Source organism: Protopterus annectens, chromosome 1.part1, assembly GCF_019279795.1.
Source record: "Protopterus annectens isolate FY-2018-M chromosome 1.part1, PAN1.0, whole genome shotgun sequence".
In the NCBI taxonomy this organism is placed as follows: Eukaryota; Metazoa; Chordata; order Ceratodontiformes; family Protopteridae; genus Protopterus; species Protopterus annectens.
Window position 1 is genome coordinate 305,773,302 of NC_056726.1, and position 10,155 is coordinate 305,783,456.

The following is a 10,155-nucleotide window of genomic DNA, read 5'->3' on the forward strand; positions in this document are numbered from 1 at the left end:
GAAGATCATCATATTATTGTACAGGCTGAATCAAGGGCAGACCCCGTGTGTTTGAAGTGTAAATTCAGGGAAATTGTAACCCCCAATATTACACTAGAGAGCCATTTCTTACAAGAGGTCAGAAGCCTGGGGAAAGTTTTGCAGCTTATATAACTGACCTGAGAAACAAAGCTAAAATGTGTCAGTTTGGTGATTTAAAAGATGAGTCGATAAAGGACAGGCTCATGTGTGGTATTAACAGTGCTGCAGTGAGAAAGATTTTACTTCTTGACAATGATTTAATATTAAGTAAAGCTATTGAGATTTGCCAAATCCATGAAGTTACAGAAAGGCACACAAGTATGCTTGAAAGCGATAAGAGTATGGTTTCAACAGGCTCCAGAGCAAATGTAGACAGTATGCAACACGTGGCAAGCAAAAGCAGACCTAAGCACATGGCAGCCACAGCCCCTTCTGGTCCCCCAGGGAAACCACATAGTTTTCCATCAAGTTCTAAGACTAGTTCAGTTAAAGGAGCATGCTCTGTACAGTACAAGGGTGAATCAGCAAAATGCTCAGTGCAGTAAAGGCATGAGTCAGCAAAACCCAAATCCAGTTTATTGTTAACTGTTGCAACTGTGGTGCGAAGCATGAGTCTAAAAGAGAGAAATGCTTAGCATTTGGTCAGCAATGCCACAAGTGTAAAAATGGAACCATTTTCAAAAGTTTTGCAAATCAAGTAAACCTCATACAGTTATAAAGAAGGGTCACTCAATAAAGCAAACTGACCAAGTGGAATTGCAACAGTCTGCTTTCTTTGTAGATGGTGTATCAGTAATTGGTGAGAAGGTTGATGCAGTAAATTTCTTGACAAAAATCAGGTGTTTTGTACTATCAGGATCAATGGTAAATCCACTGAGCTCAAAGTAATCACTGATCCAAAGTGTAATTTTATGTCAGCAGATACTTTTGTTAAAGTGAGAGCTAATAAACAACTCAATATGACTAGGTGTGTGAAACTTGTTGCTTATGGAGGTGAAAAAATTCAAACCAAAGGTTTGGTACTGCTTTCAAGTTACTTGGAAAATAATTGTTACAGCTTGTTATCCTATGTAGTTCAAAGACCTGTGCAGTCATTACTGGGTCTCAGAGACAGTTTGAGAATGAATCTGCTTTCTTTTACCAAAGAAGTTCATCATATAAGCACATGTCCTAGTTCCAATTTTACTGAAGCTATTTTGTCAGAGTATGCTGATGTTTTAGATGACAAGTTGAGCAAACATCCAGTTGTGTATTTTATGAAGTTAGACCCAGAGGTCAGTCCAGTGGTCAGGCCAGCAAGAAAAATTCCAATAGCTATGCAGAATAAAGTCAAGGATCAGTTGGATAAAATGGTGCAGCAATGTGTGATTTGTCCAGTCGCAGAACCAACTGAATGGGTGTTGTCCATGGTAACAGCCCAAAAAAATGGCTCAGATGAAATCAGAATATGTATTGATCCAAGAGATTTGAACAAAGCATTAAATACCGCATCATCCATTGCATACAGTCAAGGAGGTCACAGCTCTAATACCGAAAGTCACGATGGAAAGGCCGCAGACATACCTCACTAAATGAATCACAGGCATAAAGCAGATGCCCTATACTGACCGTCTAAAAAAACTCCAGCTATACTCTGTGGCATATTGTCTATTCAGAGACGATTTCTGCTTAACATACAAGGCCATGTCAAACCCTGAGCTGTTGGACATGCTCCACTTAAAGAAATTCCAATCCCTCAGAGCCACATGCTCCAGGGATCTAAACTTTGTCATCACAATGAACAAAACATGCTGGAGGGACAGGTTCCTTACCCAGAGACTCCTCATACTCTGGAATAAACTGCCCATACATGTTAAGCAGAGTGCCTCCTTGACCCTCTTCAAAAGGAACCTTGACGATTGGATGGGAGATAGGAAATTCACCTTGGGGATCACATCAGTCACCCTGCTAGACAGGGGTCCAGGAAAGTAAATACTGTGAGAAGAAATATCCAGGAAATTGTTATGGCTAGGCTTGTATAGGCCCTATGAGCGATAGCCTAGTACCAACCTATGAACCTACAGATGCAAAAAGTAATTTTGGCAAGTGATGCTTGATTGCAAATCCTCATTACTGACTACTTTCAGTACCCTGTTTGGCAGATATAGATTTCTCAGGATGTCATTTGGAATAATTTCAGTGTGCAATGGAGCAAATCTTTTCAGGTTATCCTTGTGCCATAATAGTAGATGATTTATTGGTTGGGAGCAATAGTGAAGCAGATCATGACAGAATCCTTAAGAGAGTTCTAGACAGAGCACATAAAGTGAACTTAAAGCTCAATCCTCTGAAGTGCAAATTCAGACTACCAGAAGTTACATATGTAGGTCATTTATTTACCAGCACTGACTTGCAACCAGATCCATCCAAGCAAGCAGTTATTCTAGAGATGTCAGCAAAAGATAATGTTCAAGCTCTAGAACGTTTTCTTGGTAAGGTCAACTATTTAGGCAAGTTTATAACAGACTTCAGTGAGTTGACAGCACCTTTGAGAGAGCTAATACACAAGAATGTTACATGGTCTTGGTTGGAACAGCACCAGAAATCATTTGAAGACCTTAAGCAGCAAATTGCCACCCCACCTACATTGATATACTATGATGTCAATAAAGCAGTCACCCTTTCCTGTGATGCTTCAAAATTTGGTCTTGGTGCAGTCATTCTTCAAGAAGGCAGACCAGTAGCCTATGCATCTAGAACTCTTACCAAAACCAAAATACAATATGCTCAAATCGAGAAAGAACTTTTGGCAATAGTGTTTACATATTCAAAGTTTCATGATTATATTTATGGTCAAGCTATTCAGATTGAAACTGATCATCAACCTTTAGTTACTATTTTAAAGAAGCCCATGCATTAATCTCCAGTGAGATTATAAAAATTTATGCTCAAATTGCAAAAGAAAAAGTACAAAATGATCTATACAAAAGGTAAACTTCTTTATCTGGCTGATATCTTATCTTGATCACACAGAAATACCTTGGAACAGCTTTATGCAGAGAATTTCGACTTTGATGTCATGGAAGTCTGTAATATGAGAGAGCATACAAAGACTGATCCAGTTTTGCAAAAGCTCAATCACTACATTAATGCTGGATGGTTGAACTGCAAACTTATCTTCCTTACAGAGATGAGATGTTGATAGAAGATGGCATTATTTTCAAAGGTCCTAAAATTGTTGTTCCTGCTTCCTTACAACATGAGTAAATCCAGATTTTGCATCGTGCTAACCCAGGCTCTGAATCTACCAAAAGAAGGGTGAGGAGACAAGTATTTTGGCCTTCTCTAGCAAAAGACATTGATAAAGCACTTTCTTCTTGTTCAGTATGCAATATTACTAAATTGCATTTGCAAAGAGAACCACTTCAGCTAAGTCAAGTTCCTGAACTACCTTGGTCAACAGTAGCCACTGATATATTCAAATGGGTTGGTAGAATCTTATTTGAGCTGGTTTAAGATTGATTTACTACCTAACCTAATATCCACTGCTGTTATTACTAACTTGAAACATCATTTCTCAGTCCATATTTCTGACCATGGTACTCAATTTACTAGTCAGTTGTTTCAGAAATTTTCAAAAAGAATGGGACTTTGTACATGTAACTAGTAGTCCAGAATATCAACAGTCAAATGGACTAGCTGAACATGCAGTGCAGAGTGCAAAGCAATTACTTGAGAGGTCAAAGCATGACAATACCTACGTCTTTTTGAATTTACTTAATCTCAGAAACATATCCCATTACGATTTACTTGGCTTGCCTTCTCAGAGACTTCTGTCTTGGCAAACCAGAACAATGTTGCCTATCAGTTCCAGTTTGTCGAGGCCTAAAGCTAAGAACAACAGGACAATTAGAGCTCAACTATTCAGAAAGCATTCTTTTCAGAAGTCCAGTTATGATAAATTGAGCAGATTTCTTTGTCCCTTGAAAAAAGGAGAGACGGTGAGGATACAAACGCCAAAAGGTTTCGACCAGATTGGTCAGATAACAGGTATATGTACCAAGCCAAGACCCTACTTCATAGAATCTGAAAGTGTGGAGTACAGAAGAAATTGCAGGCATATTCTTCCTGTATCAGAATTGATATTGCAGCATTGTTCCTGTGATACAGACTGTAGATCTCAGAGCAGTCCTGACAGTGTTCCTGTTGCAGAACATGTCTGAACCTTTACTTTCAGTCCTGATGATGTTCCTGATGTCTCAAAAGTTGAACATTCAGCATAGACAGTCCTGATTGCTGATTACAATTTCTATGTCACATGATTTGGTTGTATATCCAGACCTAGTGTGAAATACACAGCAACCTGGACATAATTGTGCATATGTTTAGTTCTGTATAATTGCATGACAAAGAATTATTTATATTGATTGCCTGTCGATTAATGTCATCAACATTGCATGACTTATTTCTCAGACAGCGAGGATGTAGAATGGAATACATGTGTTGTATCTTTAACAAGCATTCCAAAGACTGAATGTACATATAAATAGTCAGCACGTGCTAGGTTCAGTGTCATTTTATGAGTGCAGTCAGAGAGTGAGCATGTATGAGAGTAATAGCTAGTCTGTTTATAAGTTTATCTAAGTTAAAGTTATTAAGCCTCAGTCCTGATGTGTTTGTACATAATAAAGCTGCTTGAACAGAACCCATGAAGTTTCGTCTATTGTACCCTGACTAGATGTGTGACACTTTATTTGAATAATTTGTGAGTGTTATTTTGAGTAATAAGATAAAGAAATTCATTCAAATTTCTCAAAAGCTTTAACTCAGGCATTGAGCTTTCAATAAAATTAGACAGTCTGAAAATTTATCAGATCATCAAAGACAAAATGAAATGATTTAATGCCAAAGCTGGAGAATAGAGGATTATATTTTGCAGTATTAACTGAAACATTTGCATGATTTTTTAGCATTGGTATCTAATGTCTACAATGCAGTGTAAGATATTATCCTTCTGTTATGTGAAATGTATTCAGATATCTGCATAACTGTTAAAGTAATGTGCATCTTACCTTGGTTCTATTTTTATTTTACTGTGTCCTAGGCCGAACCTGAAAATTATCCACATGGGTTTGCACTCTATCCATTTAACAAATTTAAGTGGGTAAATACATAAATACATGCATATGTAAATATATAAACTCATGGAAAAATCAATATAATGCTATAAATATTTACGGATAGGATAAATTATGTTGTTACAGAAGAGGAAGGACTGGTGGAAAAGTAATAATACACATATGAGGTACCTGGCATGACCAAGAGTTTCAACTTATCAAATAATCAATAAAAGACATTAAATAATTGTAGTAATAGTTGTAGAATTAGCAGTAGGAGATGATAACTTGCTGAAGATCTTTGCTTGTAAAAGTTGTCAGGTATTACATTAGACTTTATAGAAATGTGGTTCTGTTAAGCTGGTCTAATCATGAAGGCGGAATGTAATGTTTCAGAGTAGTAAACTAAAGTGTGTTAATTGTTCAGGGGAAATAAACGTGCATACTAAAGTTTTCAGTGTGTAGCATGAGTTAGCACAACTTATAAAGGGTGCCAAATATAATATCATTACCACTGGCATTATGTTGGCATGCTAGACAGTCTTCTGTGTAAGTGAGAGCTAGGTTCACCCTTCCTGTGGATGCTTCAAAATTTGGTCTTAGTGCAGTCATTCTTCAAGAAGGCAGACCAGTAGCCTATGCATCTAGAACTCTTACCAAAACCAAAATACAATATGCTCAAATCGAGAAAGAACTTTTGGCAATAGTGTTTACATATTCAAAGTTTCATGATTATATTTATGGTCAAGCTATTCAGATTGAAACTGATCATCAACCTTTAGTTACTATTTTAAAGAAGCCATGCATTAATCTCCAGTGAGATTATAAAATTTATGCTCAAATTGCAAAAGAAAAAGTACAAAATGATCTATACAAAAGGTAAACTTCTTTATCTGGCTGATATCTTATCTTGATCACACAGAAATACCTTGGAACAGCTTTATGCAGAGAATTTCGACTTTGATGTCATGGAAGTCTGTAATATGAGAGAGCATACAAAGACTGATCCAGTTTTGCAAAAGCTCAATCACTACATTAATGCTGGATGGTTGAACTGCAAACTTATCTTCCTTACAGAGATGAGATGTTGATAGAAGATGGCATTATTTTCAAAGGTCCTAAAATTGTTGTTCCTGCTTCCTTACAACATGAGTAAATCCAGATTTTGCATCGTGCTAACCCAGGCTCCTGAATCTACCAAAAGAAGGGTGAGAGACAAGTATTTTGGCCTTCTCTAGCAAAGACATTGATAAAGCACTTTCTTCTTGTTCAGTATGCAATATTACTAAATTGCATTTGCAAAGAGAACCACTTCAGCTAAGTCAAGTTCCTGAACTACCTTGGTCAACAGTAGCCACTGATATATTCAAATGGGTTGGTAGAATCTTATTTGAGCTGGTTTAAGATTGATTTACTACCTAACCTAATATCCACTGCTGTTATTACTAACTTGAAACATCATTTCTCAGTCCATATTTCTGACCATGGTACTCAATTTACTAGTCAGTTGTTTCAGAAATTTTCAAAAAGAATGGGACTTTGTACATGTAACTAGTAGTCCAGAATATCAACAGTCAAATGGACTAGCTGAACATGCAGTGCAGAGTGCAAAGCAATTACTTGAGAGGTCAAAGCATGACAATACCTACGTCTTTTTGAATTTACTTAATCTCAGAAACATATCCCATTACGATTTACTTGGCTTGCCTTCTCAGAGACTTCTGTCTTGGCAAACCAGAACAATGTTGCCTATCAGTTCCAGTTTGTCGAGGCCTAAAGCTAAGAACAACAGGACAATTAGAGCTCAACTATTCAGAAAGCATTCTTTTCAGAAGTCCAGTTATGATAAATTGAGCAGATTTCTTTGTCCCTTGAAAAAAGGAGAGACGGTGAGGATACAAACGCCAAAAGGTTTCGACCAGATTGGTCAGATAACAGGTATATGTACCAAGCCAAGACCCTACTTCATAGAATCTGAAAGTGTGGAGTACAGAAGAAATTGCAGGCATATTCTTCCTGTATCAGAATTGATATTGCAGCATTGTTTCTGTGATACAGACTGTAGATCTCAGAGCAGTCCTGACAGTGTTCCTGTTGCAGAACATGTCTGAACCTTTTACTTTCAGTCCTGATGATGTTCCTGATGTCTCAAAAGTTGAACATTCAGCATAGACAGTCCTGATTGCTGATTACAATTTCTATGTCACATGATTTGGTTGTATATCCAGACCTAGTGTGAAATACACAGCAACCTGGACATAATTGTGCATATGTTTAGTTCTGTATAATTGCATGACAAAGAATTATTTATATTGATTGCCTGTCGATTAATGTCATCAACATTGCTGACTTATTTCTCAGACAGCGAGGATGTAGAATGGAATACATGTGTTGTATCTTTAACAAGCATTCCAAAGACTGAATGTACATATAAATAGTCAGCACGTGCTAGGTTCAGTGTCATTTTATGAGTGCAGTCAGAGAGTGAGCATGTATGAGAGTAATAGCTAGTCTGTTTATAAGTTTATCTAAGTTAAAGTTATTAAGCCTCAGTCCTGATGTGTTTGTACATAATAAAGCTGCTTGAACAGAACCCATGAAGTTTCAGTCTATTGTACCCTGACTAGATGTGTGACACTTTATTTGAATAATTTGTGAGTGTTATTTTGAGTAATAAGATAAAGAAATTCATTCAAATTTCTCAAAAGCTTTAACTCAGGCATTGAGCTTTCAATAAAATTAGACAGTCTGAAAATTTATCAGATCATCAAAGACAAAATGAAATGATTTAATGCAAAGCTGGAGAATAGAGGATTATATTTTGCAGTATTAACTGAAACATTTGCATGATTTTTTAGCATTGGTATCTAATGTCTACAATGCAGTGTAAGATATTATCCTTCTGTTATGTGAAATGTATTCAGATATCTGCATAACTGTTAAAGTAATGTGCATCTTACCTTGGTTCTATTTTTATTTTACTGTGTCCTAGGCCGAACCTGAAAATTATCCACATGGGTTTGCACTCTATCCATTTAACAAATTTAAGTGGGTAAATACATAAATACATGCATATGTAAATATATAAACTCATGGAAAAATCAATATAATGCTATAAATATTTACGGATAGGATAAATTATGTTGTTACAGAAGAGGAAGGACTGGTGGAAAAGTAATAATACACATATGAGGTACCTGGCATGACCAAGAGTTTCAACTTATCAAATAATCAATAAAAGACATTAAATAATTGTAGTAATAGTTGTAGAATTAGCAGTAGGAGATGATAACTTGCTGAAGATCTTTGCTTGTAAAAGTTGTCAGGTATTACATTAGACTTTATAGAAATGTGGTTCTGTTAAGCTGGTCTAATCATGAAGGCGGAATGTAATGTTTCAGAGTAGTAAACTAAAGTGTGTTAATTGTTCAGGGGAAATAAACGTGCATACTAAAGTTTTCAGTGTGTAGCATGAGTTAGCACAACTTATAAAGGGTGCCAAATATAATATCATTACCACTGGCATTATGTTGGCATGCTAGACAGTCTTCTGTGTAAGTGAGAGCTAGGTTCACTTTCGGTAAAAAGTGGCTATGACTCTTTCATAGCTGAAGCTGGCCTGATTACATACACAATTTTCAAGCCATTTTCAGTCAGAAGTGGTTGATTATGATTTACCAAGGTATAGTTTGAGACACAAATATGTAAAAGTAAGCAGGCAGAAGTAAAAGAAATTGAGCATGGTTTTGAAAATAGCAAATTGCTGCAGAATCTTCTCATGGGAAGTCAACACAAGTGAGCCAGTATATGAAATACAGCTGAATTTTTATTATAATCTAGTAATCATTAGTAAGAAAAAAATATATAACAAAGTGAAAGCAAGTACAGAGTGTGAGTAAAGAGAAAAAAATCTGTAACACCATGAGGAATGCATGGCAGGCATACAACAAGCTAGATTTAATTAGGAGAAGTTACCTAGGGCATCAGTTAACATAAAATGCTTATTTCTGGCAAATAAATCAGGAAGTGTAAAACAAAATACATCTGGTACTACTAACCATGGAGGAAGAATGTGTGTTGATGGTGATAAAGTGGGTAATATGCTTAGTGAACATTACAACAAACACCTTTAATGCAGAATGACCTAACAGAAGGCTTGCGTGTTCAGGCAGAGACGTTTAACGCAAATACAAATACTGGAGAAGAATTATGTAACAATAACATAATAAATCTGAGAAAGCAAGATGTCTGCTGGAATAGATCAGATTTGTTTTCATAATGAAAGAATGTGAGAAGAAATTATTGCACCATTAATTCTAATCACAGTTAAGTAAAGAAATGAGAATGAATAAATTGTTTAAAACTGATGCTGTACATTAAGTAGTTATAAATGTTGTTCATACAATTATAGACCTATAAACGTGAAATCAATAACAGGGTGCCCACATTTTGTTAATATCCTCTGATGCAGTCCAAGGGGTAATAAGCATGCTGCAAGGGGTAATAAGCATGCTGCAAGGGATAATAAGCATGCTGCAAGGGGTAATAAGCATGCTGCAAGGGGTAATAAGCATACTGCAAGGGGTAATAAGCATGCTGCAAGGGGTAATAAGCATGCTGCAAGGGGTAATAAGCATGCTGCAAGGGATAATAAGCATGCTGCAAGGGGTAATAAGCGTACTGTTACCATTTTCTTTTGCTTGGTAAATACCAGTTTTGAAAGGATTGTACAAACAAAGTCATCTTGTCCACAGTTTATTAGAATTACTGTATTTCAAAAATATACACAGCCATGCATTTGGAATCTAAAAAAGATAAGGGTTGCCCCATTGCACTGACTTAGTGAAACTAATGAGGAACTGCTGTTTTAAAACAGGAACTCTTCATTCATACACAGAAAGGTAAAACTTTATTTTGAGCAGTTATGTTGCTTACAATACTGCAAATGTTTGCCTTTGTTAGAATTTACAATAGTATTAGATCTCCAAATTACTTTATTCTGCTACCCACCCAGGCACTTTTAAATCATTCTAGTTAT